Raw genomic sequence first — 17,305 nt, 5'->3', positions numbered from 1 at the left:
GGAGCACCAATATTTGATACTTTGCCTCTAAGAATCATCTCCAGCCGGCTTACCAAATCCACAGCAGGAATCCTCTTGTTGGTAACCCGGGTTGAATCAGTGACACCACTATACAAATAAGCCGGGTACGCTCTGTCCTCCAGTGGCTGAATATTCTTGAAAACAAAGTCTGCAACCATAGCTTCAGCAGTCAGACCTCTCTCCTTCAACAAACAAATCTCAGCAAGCAGAACCCTGGCCTCTTTTATCTCCAAATCCGTGGGGGATTCAATCCAACTTGGAGCACGAACATCCGGTTGTCTCCCTGACCGAGGGGGAGGGACTTGCCATGATTTTCTACAATGAACCACTCCAAGTGCCATCCTTTGATGCTGTCCTTGAGTGGGATGTCAAGGTATTCTGTCTTCCTCCCACGGCACATCTCCAAACTCGGACCACCCACGAGCTGGTGCTGCCCCCCGGCCATCCCAGGCCGACAATGATACAAGTATTTCCACAAACCAAAGTGAGGAAGAATTCCAAGGTAGGCTTCGCACAAGTGAACAAAAATAGAAACTTGCAGAATAGAGTTGGGATTCAGATGAGTCAGATTCAGATGGTAAAAATCAAGGAGACCGAGAAAGAAAGGAGAAATAGGAAGAGCAAGGCCGCAGATAAGAAAAGGAATGTAAATAACGGACTCGTGGGTATCCTCTGTCGGGACAGTAACCCCACGACAGATCCGCCAAGAGCAAAGCTCCTTTGGAGGAAGAACTCTGACAGAGACAAGATGGAGAAGGTCTGACTCGGAAACAACAGACATATGATTACCTGCGAAAGGTAATTGGCTGTTGGGATCGATGGGAGGAATAATCGCAGCGGTGGAATTCTGACTCTTCCGCTTGGGCGCCATCTCAATCTCGTCGGCGAACTGAGCGGAAGCGAGATCAAAGGGAAACAGAGGAGGGCTGTAAGCAGAAAGTAAGGCTAGGGCTCAGAATGCAGAGGCGTGCAACGGCGCGGTACAAATGGGGTTTTTCCGGGTCAGGCACCATTTCTAAAAAGTGCCCAGTCATCACTTGGCTGTTATTTCTAAAACGCCGACATGGCTCGATGTAACTCAACTGTTATTTCTAAAACGCTGACGTCACCAGTCCTCACTCGATCGTTATTTCCAAAACGCCGACGTGGCTCGATATAACTTGGCTGTTACTTCTAAAATGCTGATGTCACCAGTAATCACTTGGCTGTTATTTCTAAAATGCTGATGTGGCTCTAAAGGACTCGGCTGTTACCTCTAAAACGCCAGCGTCGCCAGAAACCATTCGGCTGTTACCTCTGAAGATACTGAGTAAATCAGTCATTTTTTCTCTACGAATATGCAGGCGGAATTAAAATGCGACTCAACAATTACAAGTCGTTACTCGAGCATTATCTCTAAGAACAACGACTACATTAAGCACAAATGCAATTGATCGACCGACTACAAAGGAATGATGGAAAAGCAAGAAATGCACACAGAACGAGCTGAAGTTTTCTTCGTTATATAAGGAGGGGAAGTATTACCACAAACTTAAAAACCAACTCATTATGAGTCGGTCTTCTTCCCACTGTTCGATACATTACACTACTACATTACATTTCACTACACTATACTACTAACTATTACTACATTATTCTACTAATATTACTTTTACTACTATTTATCTATACTAACATCTAAGCCAGTGGCGCCTAGCCACTGGCCTTGCTGCTGCCACTGCCGCCCTTGCCGTCGCCCTTGCCGTCGCCTCTGCCGTTGTTGCCACCGCTGTCGCCTCCATCGTTGTCGTCGCCCTCGTCGTCGCCATCACCGCTGCCCCCTCCTCGGACGAGTCTGAGGAGTTCTCCTCGTCCGAGGAGACCTCTGACTCATCCGAGCCATCAAGCCCGGCGCGCTCGATGGCCCGAATGTATGTCCACACCTCAGCGGCGAGGCCATGGGAATCGTCTGAGTCACCAGACGACGCCCGGCGAGTACTCGGAATCGCCGAAGTCCTCCGAGGGAGGAGTCAGCTCGCGCTTTCGCTTGTCGCCAGAATGGTGCGATGAACTTCCTCCCTTCTTGCCCTTGCCCATGGTGGAGTAGAAGAGAGGAGAGTAAGCAACAAGCGGCAAATAGATGTGTGAAGACGCCAGTGAAACAAGCGCTCTATTTATAGGAGAAGAAGGCAACCACTCATCTCCTACCATGGTCACTAAACAGTCGCAAGTATTCAATAAGCAATTCAAATCGTCCTTCGAAGCATTATTTCCCTTGAGATATAATGATTTTCGGACGAAGATTATGAAGGACATACCTTCATAAACATTACATATCATAATGAAAAGGGAATTACATGGAATATAAAAGATAACATGAATAGTTATGTATTATTATCAACTCATTTTTATTTTATTGCTATAGGAATGATGTTGAGTTACAAATATACCTTTGACTTGAAACAAGGTAAAAGTACAAGCGTGATGCAAAAGCAAATGCCAAGTCAGTGTGAACAGTACGGGAGTACTGTTCATCTATTTATAGGCATGGCTCACAGCCCATGTAAAATTACATCCAGGCCCTTTGCTTTTGATAATAACTCTATAGTAATCTATCGGGGTCTAAATAGTCTTTTTCTCTTTAAGTCGGTTTCCTCTTTTCTGCCATCACGCCGAAGCTTCCTTGCGCACAGCTTCGGCTCTGTTCCATCCTTCGTTCTCTTTGTGTTTCTTCATACAACAATTTTGACTTGTCCGAAGGGTTCGTGTCCGAAGGTACCTGCTCATGTATTATACTCCAGAAACATTGTCAAATCGAGTTTTTGAGGACCTTCGGAAGCCGAAGGCGCCCAAGAGTAGCCCCTCGCAATATTAATTTGTTAGGATAATAAATTCAGATTGCGATATGGACAAAGGCCCTAAGCCGAAGGTCCGAAAAAACACCTTCCTCTTGCTAGAATAGCAACAGTCAATGTCAAGCGGGGCCCTCCTGTTCTCAATGCGCCAGATGTATAAATACGAGCACACCGCAATGTCATTTGGTACGCTTTCTTTGCCATCTGCTCTTGCTTACTCAGTTTTTAGCTCCTGCACAACAAGATTTTCTTGATTTGTAAGTTTTTTAAGCTTCGGTTTTAAAAGCGGTTTTTAGCGCTTCCGAAGATGTCCGAAGATAAGAAAGCTGTTGCTGAAACAAAGCTGAGCCTTCTTGAGGAGAAGAATCTTGGCTTTCTTGAATCAATATCAAAGACAAATACAGAAAAGATTACAAGGGAAATTTTGGAAGGTTTATGTGAAGATACTGGTGATAGTGATAGTTATGATGCCGAAAGTGGGGGGGAAGACTCGGAAGATCGATCCTGGCGGCCAAGCCATGCAGTTTTTGGAAAATCAACCATTAAACAAAGCCATCTTGCCAATATGAGAGGTAGATATTTTTGGGATTTGTCTATTGTGAGGGCTGACGAAGGAGAGAAAACTTGTCCTACTCCCGAGGAAAATGAAGTCGTGATCTTCCGAAGCTTCTTCAAGGCTGGGCTTCGGTTTCCTCTAAGCAGTTTCATGGTTGAAGTTTCGAAGATATTTGAAATCTGCCTTCATCAAATTACTCCCGAAGAAATCATAAGGATGGGAATCTTTGTATAGGCCGTGAAGAGCCAAGGTTTAGAGCCAAATGCAAAAAGTTTCTGCAATATGCATGAGCTATTATATGAGACGAAACCCTGGGGTAAAGAACAATATCATAACAATTTTGGCTGCTATAGCTTCGGTGCTTGATCTGGGTCAAGCTGTCCCGTGCCAACCTTTCAAAAGAGATGGCCCGGAGACTGGATGAAGGAATGGTTCTATGTGAAAAACGATTTGAAGGCACGAGAAGATATTAAAGGTATCATCATGCGCCCCATCTGGCAGCGTTTCGGCCTCCGGAAACCGAAGGTGGAAATGGATGAAGCAGCCGAAGAGTGCAAGAGGGCCTTCGGCATAGTCTGCTCTTTCATCGGGACTAGGGACTTAATTCAAGAGCACGTGGCCTACAGGATATGGCCATTGGTAGCTAACTAGGAAATGCCGAAGGAAACCATCAACAACCCACACGAAGGTGGCCTGGTTCGACTAAAATATACCTTCAGGTTTGTAGACCAATTTATCGAGCCAGACGACGATTGGTTGAAATGCGTTGAAGCTACAAGCGATGAACTGCTTGGGCCATACTCGAAGGCAGAAGATACTGCACTATCAGCGGCCTTCGGAGGCCGGAAGAAGAAAAGACTCAACCGAGTTTTTGATGCTATTGGGTTCGTCTATCCTGACTACCGTTACCCAATACGGGGTCAGAAAAGAAAAAGTACGGCTTCTGTGAAGGAAGTTGCTTCGGCCACTCCTAGTGAGCCAGCGCCGAAGAGAAAAAAGATAAAAGTTCTTACGCACCGGCCACACTATATTGAGCCGGCCATAGTGCCCGAGTTTGTCGGTGAAACCTCTTCGGCCATTGAAGCCAAAGAGCCTACCCATCTACAGAATATTGAAGAGCCGGCTGCAATGCCGGAGACAGAAAAAATGGAAGAACTGAGGGCTGAAGAGAGAAAGACATCGGAAGTTTTAATTCCTTCAGCAAGAGTTGAGGTGCCAATGCCAACGCCGAAGGCACAAAAGGACCTTACAACAACTCCCAAGAGAAAGAGAATGGTTAACGTGCTAGATGTGCTAGAAACAATAAAATCTTCATGCTCTACTTCGAAGATGGCTGTCGAAGCTGCAAAAACAGAAATTGAGGCCGAAGCTGCCAAAAGCCAAGTAGAAACCGAAACTGGGCTTTCAGAGCCTGCCAAGAGGGAATTCTTGGAAATTGGAAAAGAAACAGAAAAAGAATCTGTAGAAGAAATTTTATCTGAGAAAACTGCCATCCCTATTCCCAAAGCATCTTCCGAAGCTCCCAACTATGTCTTACGCCATGCTTCGGGTAAAAATCTGACTGAAAAAGAAAAGCGAGAAGCTCAGTTCTATGCGCAAAAATTGAAATATCCGAAAGGGGCGTTGATATTCAATGGCAGCGGAGAACAAGACTTCTTGTACTGCCTCCCAGACAACAAGGAGATCTTTGTCTGCTGGGAGATGGCAAGAAACTTCAGATTCCCAACTCTAGAAGATGGGCTTTCAGTTTTGTCAAAAGATGAATTGGCCGACAGCTTAGCATATAACAGCTTAAAGGTGAGAAAATACACTTTTTGTGTGGTTAAAAATTTGTGTGTTTATTTCTTAATATTACATTCCTTTTGCAGGGCCTTATTCTCAGCAATGCCCTCAGAGCGCAAAAAAGTGCCGAAGATGAAGGATGCGCCATGGCTTTAAACAACCTTCGTTCCGAAGTAATTGAGCTAAGGAACGAAGGTCTTGAGAAGGATAAAATATTACATTCATTGGTGAATAAAATAAAAGAAGACGAGGCTGCTTCCAAAGCTCAAGCTGAGGCCCAGAAGCGCGAAATTGAGGATCTTCGGAAACAGCTAGCCGAAGCTAAAGAAAAATGCGCAGTTGGAGAAGCTAAACGAGAAATCAATGAACAATGGGCAAATCATTTAGAGAAAAATGTTGAAGAACTTCGTGCATCCAAGGAGAGGTGTTATGAAAAGTCTATAGAGTGTGTTAAGAAAATAAAAACTAGCTTCGCCAACGTTGGCGCGTATTCAAGCGTTGAAAATTTTGTAAAGGGCGACCCCGAGGGCCCAATTGAATGGACCAGCCACGAAGCCGAAGCTTTTGAGGAAGTTTAGAATGGCCGCGGAGACATATGTGCCTTCTCGGGTGCTAGGGGAATTGCCACTATTTTGGAGAGTAGAGGCTGCGATCATGTGAAATCCTTGGCACAAGCCGAGGCCGCCTTATCTTCTGAAGATATAAAAGACCCCTCGGCCGAAGCAAGCTTGGTTGGTGGTAAATTTTTCACCGACATCTAGGAAAATGGTGGCCGGGAGATGGCTCAAGAAATTATAAGAAAAAGTGAAAAAGGTATTCACGACGCTAGAAATGTAGCAGAGGCCGCTGAGAAAAGTGCGGATCTCGAGAGGCGAATAGGTATTGACTACTAAGTTTTGACTTTATGTTGTAATTATATGATTTCGGACTTATTTACACTTTGTAACACAGCCGCACTATCTTCTCCCCTAGAGCCCGCCGAGCCATTGGTGGATCCCAACACAAAGGGGGATGACGAAATTAGAAAAATGGCCGAAGCTATTATGGACAAGGTTGTTGATTAATTAATAAAAGAAGCTGCGGAAGTAGTCTTAAGAGAAGATTAGCTGCTATTGTAAAGACATTGAGAATGTAATATTTGTTGGACAAAGTGTGTAATATTTTTATAACCTTTAATGTAATATATAAGCTGCTTGTAACTCAATTCTTTACGATGCATGAAACTTTACGTACATACCGTTTTTGAGCCTTCGGCGAAAAAACACCTTCCCTTCTTTTCATGCTTCGTGAAGAATATCTATATTTCATAAAAACATCTAATCCTCGTAAAAAATATTGTGCCTCGTAAGCAATAGGTCTTTTCATTTTAGAGTTTGACGAAGGTATGCTTCTTCAATAATTATTTTGTGCCTTGGCACTACTTCCAAACAATCTCTGAAGATCAACATTGAACCCCCCTCTTGCGTCATTGATGCAATATGATGTATGATGTTATGCTATGCAAATGATGCGATGATGTGATGTTATGCAAAATGATATTTGTGCCGAAGATCATTGCTGACTTTTTGCTGCAAGCCTCCCTTAGGAGCTTCTTCGCCTTCTATTTCGGCGGAATCAGCGTTTATTTTTCGCTGTAAGCCTCCCTTAGGAGCTTCTTCGCCTTCTATTTTGGAGGAATCAACGTTTATTTTTCGCTGTAAGCCTCCCTTAGGAGCTTCTTCGCCTTCTATTTCGGCGGAATCAGCGTTTATTTTTCGCTGTTAGCCTCCCTTAGGAGCTTCTTCGCCTTATATTTCGGCGGAATCAGCGTTTATTTTTCGCTGTAAGCTCTGCATTCCCTTTGGAACGACTTTTGAGCAGAAAACTTACGCTGCGCTCCCTTAGGAACAACTTTTTGTAGCTTCGGCAAACTTACGCTGTGTTCCATAGAACGACTTCCTCTGTCATCATTTTGAGTGGAATGGATTGATCTTACATGTCTTGGGTGGATTCTCCCTCCGAAGCCCATGGTCATTTCGGAGAACATGTAAGCTTCCTCTCTTCTTTGATGAAAATCATTATCAGCGCGGATGTATTCATCCATCTTTTGGAGCAGCTTTTCTAGGGTCTGAGGGGGTTTCCTGGCGAAGTATTGGGCCATAGGTCCTGGCCGAAGACCCTTGATCATGGCCTCAATGACAATTTCATTAGGCACCATTGGTGCCTATGCCCTCAGACGCAAGAACCTTCTGACATACACCTGAAGGTATTCTTCATGATCCTGGGTGCACTGGAATAAAGCTTGAGCGGTGACCGGCTTTGTTTGAAAATCTTGGAAACTGGTAATCAGCATGTTCTTCAGCTTCTGCCATGACGTGATTGTTCCTGGCCGAAGAGAGGAGTACCAGGTTTGTGCAACATTCTTGACAGCCATGACGAAAGACTTCACCATGACTGCAGTATTGCCACCATACGAAGATATGGTTGCTTCGTAGCTCATCAAAAACTGCTTCGGGTCTGAGTGTTCGTCGTACATGGGAAGCTGGGGTGGCTTGTAAGACAGGGGCCAGGGTGTAGCCTGCAGTTCTGCTGACAGAGGAGAAGCATCATCAAAAGCAAAATTTCCATGATGGAAATCCTCATACCAGTCATCCTCGTTGAAGAAGCCCTCTTGATGAAGCTCTCTGTGCTGAGGCCTTCGGTTCTGCTCATCTTGAGCTAGATGACGAACTTCTTCAGAAGCTTCATCTATCTGCCTTTGCAGATCAGCTAGCCGAGCCATCTTTTCCTTCTTCCTTTGTACTTGCTGATGGAGCATCTCCATATTCCTGATCTCTTGGTCCAAGTCGTCCTCCTGGGGCGTTAGACTGGTTGCCTTCCTCTTCTGACTTCGGGCCTCTCAAAGAGAAAGGGTCTCCTGGTTCGGGTCCAGCGGCTGCAGAGCTGCAGCCCCTGTCGCTGAAGCTTTCTTTGGCGGCATGACGAAGGTTGATGGTTGCCGAAGGTGTTCGAAACTCAAAAAGTGGAAGTGAGTTCACCGGAGGTGGGCGCCAATGTTGGGGACTTGTTCTCAAATGCTAAGAGTTAAGAACAAGGCAACACAAAAAACGTTAAATATTAAAGTCCTTCGTCCTTCGAAGCATTATTTCCCTTGAGATATAATGATTTTCGGACGAAGGTTATGAAGGACATACCTCATAAACATTACATATCATAATGAAAAGGGAATTACATGGAATATAAAAGATAACATGAATAGTTATGTATTATTATCAACTCATTTTTATTTTATTGCTATAGGAATTATGTTGAGTTACAAATATACCTTTGACTTGAAAGAAGGAAAAAGTACAAGCGTGATGCAAAAGCAAATGCCAAGTCAGTGTGAACAGTACGGGAGTACTGTTAATCTATTTATAGGCACGGGTCACAGCCCATGTAAAATTACATCCAGGCCCTTTGCTTTTGATAATAACTCTATAGTAATCTATCGGGGTCTAAATAGTCTTTTCCTCTTTAAGTCGGTTTCCTCTTTTCTGCCATCACGCCGAAGCTTCCTTGCGCACAGCTTCGGCTCTGTTCCATCCTTCGTTCTCTTTGTGTTTCTTCATACAACAATTTTGACTTGTCCGAAGGGTTCGTGTCCGAAGGTACCTGCTCATGTATTATACTCCAGAAACATTATCAAATCGCGTTTTTGAGGACCTTCGGAAGCCGAAGGCCCCCAACAGGCAGTTTGCTAAACGCTCAGCGCACCAAGCCGTCCCTTGCCTACACCCATTGGGGGGGACGTCCAGGAATTTTCAATAGATTTTCCCAAGCAGTCACATCCATATAGTATACGCAATGAATGTATCAAGACAGAAGGAAGATATCGACGGAGATCAGAGGAAAGCCATAAATAGCCGATGAGGTACAAGTCTAATCAACAGAAGCATTGAAGCACGAAGTGATATGAAGACCAGCCAAGGGTCGTCTACCATATGTCCAATCTGTCGTAGATCAAATAAATTTCAAACCTAACAGGACATGGGCATATCGCATGCTCGATCTCAAAGGCAAAACTGTATGCTGACCTCTAAAGCATAAAGCTGATGATATAATGCTGGTTTCTAAGGCATTCAGCGAAGATGAAAGGATGATTTCTAAAACAGCATGAGATGAAGACCTTTGAGTGGATTATTTTCAGTAATCCACTCAAAGCTCGAGGGCTACACCCATTGGGTGCACCTCCGGTGCACCCAATGGATTATCAACTCCAAAAGACAGAATACTGATTTCTAAAGCATGAGATGAAAATAAAACCATGCTGATTTCCAAAGCATGAGTTGAAGATAAAAAGGATCTCTGAAAAAACTTGAGATGAAGACCTTCGAGTGGATTATTTTCAATAATCCACTCGAAGCTTGGGGGCTACACCATTGGGTGCACCCGGTGCACCCAATGAATCCTGAATTCCAGAGAGCAGAATACTGATCTCCAAAGCATAAACCAGAGACAGAGCACCAATTTCTGAGGAATAAAGAAAAGACCGATGAATAATAGAAGAAGAAAACAATAGAAGATCATTTTTATCAAGTCACTCAGAGTTCAGAAGCAATGGCTCGACAAACCTATTTTCAAAGCATTCCTTATCAAATCAAAAACTGCAAGCTGGACCTAGAATCTTTGGGCCGATTGTTTCAAAATCAACTCAAAGATTGGGGGCTTGTGGGGGACGGATATCCCCTGGGTCCACTAGAAGGCTGAAAGACCTCGCGAAAGGCCTTGGGCCCAATATTTCGTAAGGCCATCCCTTCGTGGGCCTGGAGAGGAATGTTTGGTGAAGCGGATTGATGCAAGATTGGATCGACTCGAGCCCAGATGATCCGATGAATTTGAGCAACGACCGCAGCAGTGACCCGACCTTTCCGTACAGTATCCTCATGCATCGGAACTGAACGGAGATAAGTCAGCGGAATTATAGGGAGATAGGCTCAGTCGGTTCACTATTACTTAGGCACACGCTGTTATCATATCCGCATGTAATGCCCTATGGTCGAGTATATAAGGCCTAGGGGGCATCCCCTCGAAATCATCTCACTACTTAGCCATCTACTCAGTTCTCTAACATCCCTGATACTAGAGAACCCCCTTGTAACCCACCACACAAAGTATCCACGCTAGGACGTAGGGTATTACGCATCTCAAAGCGGCCCGAACCTGTACAAAATCGTCTACTGTCTCTCGTGCATCTGGCACGAACCATCGAGCTACAGTCGGTAACACCGTCCTACTCCAAAAAGCACCTTGAGGGGCAACCCTGGGTGCGCGGTCGGACCCAAAACACCGACACCCTCTCCCTTCTCCCCCTTCTCGAAGCTTCCCATGGCGCCCCTTTCTCTTCCCTGCCCAGACAGGGAACGCCCAGGACTCACGCCCTCTCTCTGGACTCACGCCCTCTCTCTGGTTTAGGTGGAGCAGCGCCTCCCCCTGCACCTTCCCTTGCTTCGTCTCGCTGCCACCGCTGCGCGCGTGCCAAGTGTTCGGCAAAATGTCTAGGGAGACGTGTTGTTGCAGCACCGTCGACGCTCATTGGTTGCTTGCTATTTTTACGCAGCCCCAACATCGACGTCACTCACCCCCAGTGAGACCACGACGATCCTTGTTTGATTCCACATCGGCATTATTCTCCTGTGATTAATTATGTATGTGTGTTGTTCTGTTTTTGTTTTGTGGAGGAGAGGAACCCCGTGTTTTTCATGGAGGTGAAGGCAAGCTGCTCAACGCTCGTCGGATGTTCTGAGCGGTGCAAAAATCGGAATCGCCATCGTTCTTACAAGCACCGATTGGGTTTGTTTATGGTGAGCCGGTGCATGTCGCTCTCGATTGACTCGATTAATAAATTATATAGATGTGGTTGAAATGTTTCGGTGATAGGTCGTAGTATGGTTGTGTTCATGATTTCGAGTTAGAGATTGTTGGTTTACGATTCGTATAAATTGGTCGATGATATGTATGTGTGATTATGTGTGTGAAAATATATTTGTATGAATGGAAGCGTGTAGAGAAGAAAATGAGGTAGAAAAAAACTCCGATGTTTTTATATTTTGATAGGAAAAATATGTGATGCGTCGTTTGATGCGAAGACTAAGTTACAGAATGCAAATTATGTTTTGGGAGATGCATCGATAGGCGTCTATGTGAAAAGTGTAATTGTTTTATGAATGTGATCGGTGATTGGGATAGTCGAGGCGAATAGGGAGTATGATTAATCCTGTTGGATTCACCGGTGCGGTGGATGTCTTGTGCGTAATATGGGGACACGTATGTGCGTGTGTGCCGTGGTGTATTATGGTAGTGGCGGCGTAAGATATTTGTTTGAGGTGTGCGGGTATATGCCATATTATGGTTATACTCGCGACGAAGAAAGATGTATGTATTGTGTAACACAACGTTTAGGTTGCTATTGTATAATCGTGTGAAGGATGCTCATGATGGTCATGTGACTAAAGGGTGGGGTAGTGGCGAAGCGAGAAGTAAGTTTAGTATTTTTAAACGGTTAGTTGATAGCATCTATCGGTGTCGTCATGATTTTTGTTTTATGACGGATCGATGCTTCGCTTTATAAATTATTGCATTCCATGCCCATCAGGTAAATAAATGTCTTGTTGATCGATTAGAGGTCTTATATGAGCATTATCACAGCCCAATAATTATTGGAAGCGAGTAGCGTTCATAAGTCGGTCCTTGTTAAAATTGAAGAACAATCCGATAAGATATGCACATAAGTGCTTTAGGTCCTTCAGTAGCAAATATAGTCTTATGAAGTTTTACGCCATGTGTAAATGCCTCTATGTTAGACCCCAACAATGTGCTATTTTAGGTGACTGGTGTGTTAACTAATTTAAGTTGAGAAATTGTTAAGAAAAACTAATTAATCTGCTCCCACCCATGTTTTGAGTTGCAATGTCTAAAATGGTTTGCTAAGTCTTATACTGTGATTAGCCAACTCTTGTTAAGTAAGAGTTAGTTGCGTTAAGTGATTGTTAGATATATGTTGTGTCTCGGATTTTGATAATAATAGGCTAGCCGACGAGTATGTTGTATAGCGGCCTAGGTTGTTGCTCTGATTAACCAACTTGTTAGATGGCTTTGGTTAAACTCGTAGTCACGATGAATTGCTTGTTGTAGTCTGAATGCGTATGGTTATGGTCGCGGATGAAAAGTAGTAGTGCTCATGTGATGTCTAAGTTAAAATGCAAATTATTGGGTGAGAAGCGCTTCGATATACATATATGCCAGATTTGATTATTTTGGTGAATGCGTTGTTAATTGTGTATGGTAGTTTTAGCGCACAAAATAACTTGTATAAAATTAGTAAGTCTACTTGTTGGTCCTAATTTGATTTATTTAACTCTACTAAACGGTAAAGTGTTAGAGTGATCCCAATCTCTAGAACATGGGAGTTCTTGAAGTAAATAGGAGCTGAAATTCACTAGTTGTTGTTTTGGATGGCACACACTATTTTCGTTGTGCTATTTGTTTAATGAACTAAATTATGTTTTCTGTAGAAACGCCATATAGAAAAGTTGTAGATAACTTTATTATCTTACTTGTGTTAAATTTTGATAGCCATAAGTCTGATCGTTTAGGAGTTATGCTTTTTACAAATTCAGTAACTGAATCTGTCCAAATTCTGTACAGATTTCAGAAACTGTATTGTTTTCCTACGTTAATGTTACAATCAGTTCATGGTCATTATAAGAAAGTTGTAGGTGCTGTTCGTATCTTGCTTGTGTTAAAATTTCATAACCATAGGCCAGATAGTTTAAGAATTATGAATTTTACAAACTGGTTGATGTGTTCTGTCCACTGTCAGAACAGATTTCGAAAACTGTATTGTTTGATTCAGTTAAGCATAGAATCACTTCTTGGTGATTATAAAAGTTATGTAGTGCATTTGCCAAGCTTTTTAAAAAGTCTTAGAACACTCTTTTTGGTGGTCTGAAGTTTAAGTTATGGATGTTTAAAGTGTGAAGACTGAATCTGCCCAGTTTTGGACAGCAAAGCCTTCGTAGTGTATTTTACCCTCGATAAATATAAAATCGACCTGAGATGTTTATAAATGTTTTGCTGGAAATTTCATTATCTTTCTAGAAAATCTGGGATCACCGTGTTTGGATACATGAATCTCTATTTATGACTTTTTGAAGTCGCAAGTCTGAATCTGTCCAAATCTAGACACAGCTACTGTGTTAGCACTTTTTGATCTTGCTAAGTGTTCAATCTTGTTGAGGTAAAAATACCAAAGTTGTAGTTTACTTTTTAAGATTTCTAAAAAGTCCTAGTTTGCTATTTTTGGATTAATATTTGAAGAGTTATGATTAAAATGAGTGACTGCTGTGTTGTTGTCCCAAAAATCTGCAAGTACCTATTTGATTATTGAGTTCACCCTTTTTGCTAAAAATGTTTGGTTAGATCTTAATTAATGTAGACTTGCCATGGATAAATTTGAGATAACATATGTGTCCTGTTTTATATGTTTCTTTCTCTAGTTGATTGTGATTAGGAGTTCCGTAGTCATTGATGCACATGCCCTCTGTTAAACTAGTGTTGGGATGCTTTTGTGTGATTAATAGAAGAACTAATGAAAAGCCGTAGCAAACTAAATAAATGTTCATGCTTGTGATGTCATGTTTGTATTGGTTAAGTGAAGTAAGTGTCGTCATCTTTCCAGTGGTAGTGACTATGCATGCCCGACGACGTGTAGATAACTAAAGATAACATGTGGTTGTCTACGGTGTCTTCCAATTTAATGTTTAGTTCGCCATTGTGTCTTTGTATATCTTGTGCTACTTTCATTATATTCATACATATGCATCTTGCATCTCATTTAAGACCGAGAGACGATGATCGTTCAAGTGATGTGGTGCCAACCACAAGATGTAGTTGGTGGACGGCCTAGAGAATAATGGACTTAACCAGTGGATGCTCGCCAAGCGAGTATCCCCCAGCAAACACTATCTAAGTGTTAAATTCCAAGCAAGCCCTGGTTTTATTCATAACCGTTATATATGCTATTTTACTGCACTTAATAATTGTAGGTTTGTACTGTGCACTTAAGTGTAGGAGTTGCCTAAAACCCTAGTTGCATGAACTCAGGATTCCTTTTGAGATGGATACTAGTATGCTAGGTCGAGTAGCTGCTTTGCTAATTAGGGATCTCGGTAGAAGTCGAGTGATTTTCTAGTACTCGCACGAGGTCAGGAATTGGTTGTATCCATTTTTATATCAAAATGACGATGGTCTGTGGACAACGATCCATGGGGATGCGTTGTCTACAAGATAGAAATTGGAATAAGGATTAATGTGTGGTACCGTGAAGCGTTTGAACGCACTAAACACATGCCGAGAAATATGGTAAATCGGTAAGCCTAGTACCTGAGTGAACCTGCCTACAGATTGCCCTCCTCACGCGACCTAAGACGTGGTCTCCCATTCCGGTTATGGTGGGTACAAGTGCGGTCACTGCATGACGGCAGTCGGGGTCAGCGAGGCATTGTACGCCAAGGGAATCGATGGGGACGGTTGATGTGTGTGGGGACGGAGTGCCTCGCTACGTCGTGTGTTTAGGTTTACCTTGCAAGGTTTAAAACTCGATTCGAATCGTCTGCTTCTCGCAGCTAATGAGACTGCTTGATCCATGCTGCTACATTGAGTAATAAGTGGAAATGAGGTGACTGGCAAAAGATGTTGATTGATAAAAATGTTTGATACCATGTATGAATAGCTAGGTACACATCTAGTCTATGGGATTATACTAAAACTTGAAAAGCTAAAACTTTTTTTAGACTTTTCTAGTGCTTTTGGCAAACCAAACCCCTCAGCCAAACAACTGCATGGTCTAGAGGTAGAGGAGTAGACTCGTCACACCGGGTAAGTCTAGCTGAGTATTAGTATACTCAGCCTTGCTTGTGGCATAATTTTTGCAGGTACCTCTTAGTTTTGGTTGATGGTGTGACTTGGCCTCCATCCCTGCCACCGGGATAGACGGTCGAGTGGGGTTACTGCTTCCACAGGAGAGGACCAGGAGGAGTAGCATGGCCAGGCTTCGCCATGTTACTCGGTTTTCTCCGTTAATTATTTCCGCTGCATTAAAATTTATGGTTATTATTTCTGAAACTCCGATAATGTAATCACTAATGATACTTTCTTAATTTATGGTATTATGCTTTATTGTATTTCTCTGTGCCTCACCTTCGAGTGAGCTAGCGGTATTCGATCCTGGATAAGTGGCTTTATCGGACTAGATCTAAGGGACTAACGGGTTATATCGGTTTAAGTGTGTTGCTGCCCTTAAGGGTACAACTTGGGCACTTAAGCTGGAATAATTCGGGCGGTTCTGCCACAGACGGGGTGTTACAAGTGGTATTAGAGCCGACCCTCGCGGTTTCATGGGCGTGTGTGGGTTAGGGGTTTGGGTATATGGCACATGGCACATGTGGGCCCCGAGTGGTCACATGGCATGACATATGACAACACTAGACACACAGACATGGCCAAGAGGGGAGGTTCCTAGATTGGGGTTGACCAACAAGGACGTCGGTCTTCTAAGGGGATGGATTGTGATATCCTGGCCCCAAGGGATGGTGATATCCTGGCCCAAGGCTTAATAGAATTAATAGAGTACTCATATCAACAAGGTGCATCTTCTTTTTTGGAAGCCTATCTCGAAAGGACCTCTAGGTTAAGCGTTCTTGGCTTGGAGCAATTTGGGATGCGTGATCGTCTGAGAAGTTTTCTCGGGTGCGCATGAGTGAGGACAAAGTGCAGACAAAAGACTAGTGTTGGTATGTGGGGACAATATATGATCCTAGAGAGCTGCCAGAAGTAAGTACCGCCTGTCCGAGAGTGGACGGGGTGTTACACCCTAGATCGCTAGAGTCAGAGTTTGTAATAAATGTCTAAGTCAGTATCTTAGTCTTAGTCAGTCTTAGTTAGTTTTAGTTTGCTTATCCTGTGTTTCCATGTTTGTCGTGATGAACTTATGATGGAGTTGGCTCTTTGTAATGATTGTCATCAAAGTGTGGGTAGCCCCTGCAATTTGGTGTAGTTATTAATAAAGTTAGTCATTTAGTTGGGCAACCTTTTATTTCCACTTTTCTCTTTATCTAAGAAGTTGTGTTGGCTGTGTTGAGAGTCAATGAAGATGCTCATTTGTTCAGTGTTATGAAGACTTCTATGTATCTTTTCTTATGCTAAAAGACTGCAAGATCAGGTCTAATGTGTGACTGCTTTCTACAGATGTCTAACAATAGGCACCGAGGTGGAAGGCTTGCCCAGCAAGACCAGCAAGCACCACAGGATGAGGCACCCTAGCAGCAGTTGCCACCACCCCCCAATGACAATAGAGCAGATGTTTCTGATGCAGACTCAGGTAGTTCAAGCGATTGGTCAACCTCAACCGCAAGTGTAAATGCCTCATATGCGAAGAGACAAGTGTGCGGAGTGCATGGGAGGTCATCCCCCTATGTTTACCCACTCTGTAGACCCCATGGACACCAAAGACTGGTTGTGCACGATGGAGTGGGAGATGCATACCGCTCAGTGCAATGATAGGGAGAAGGTTCTGTATGGTCCCCGTCTGTTAAGGGGAGCAGCCCGGTCCTAGTGGGAGTCTTACCTCACCACCCATGTCGACCCTGAAGCATCACCTGGGAGGAGTTCAGAGACAACTTCCACCGGTACCACGTTCTTGAAGGTTTGATGATAGCAAGGAAGGAAGAATTTCTGGCATTGAAGCAAGGCCCCCTGTCTGTTAGTGAGTACAAGGACAAATTTCTGCAACTATCTCGCTATGCACCTGAGGATGTTAACACTGATGCCAAGAGGCAGTACATGTTCTTGAGAGGGTTGGTTGACCCCCTGCACTACCAGTTGATGAACCATACCTTCCCTACCTTTCAACATCTATTGATAGAGCAATAATGACTGAGAGGAAGCACTGGGAGATGTAAGACCAAAAGCGCAAGATTGGTGGACCTCAGGTCAGGACAAATAGCCGTCCCTGTTTCTGAGGCAACCCACCTTAGCGGTTCAAGAAAAGCCACCGTCAGGGACACCAACACCAGCACCAGCATCAACGTCCGCA

This window comes from Zea mays, chromosome 1 (genome assembly GCF_902167145.1).
Source record: "Zea mays cultivar B73 chromosome 1, Zm-B73-REFERENCE-NAM-5.0, whole genome shotgun sequence".
NCBI classification, from domain to species: domain Eukaryota; kingdom Viridiplantae; phylum Streptophyta; class Magnoliopsida; order Poales; family Poaceae; genus Zea; species Zea mays.
Note: the sequence above shows the minus strand (reverse complement) of the source record.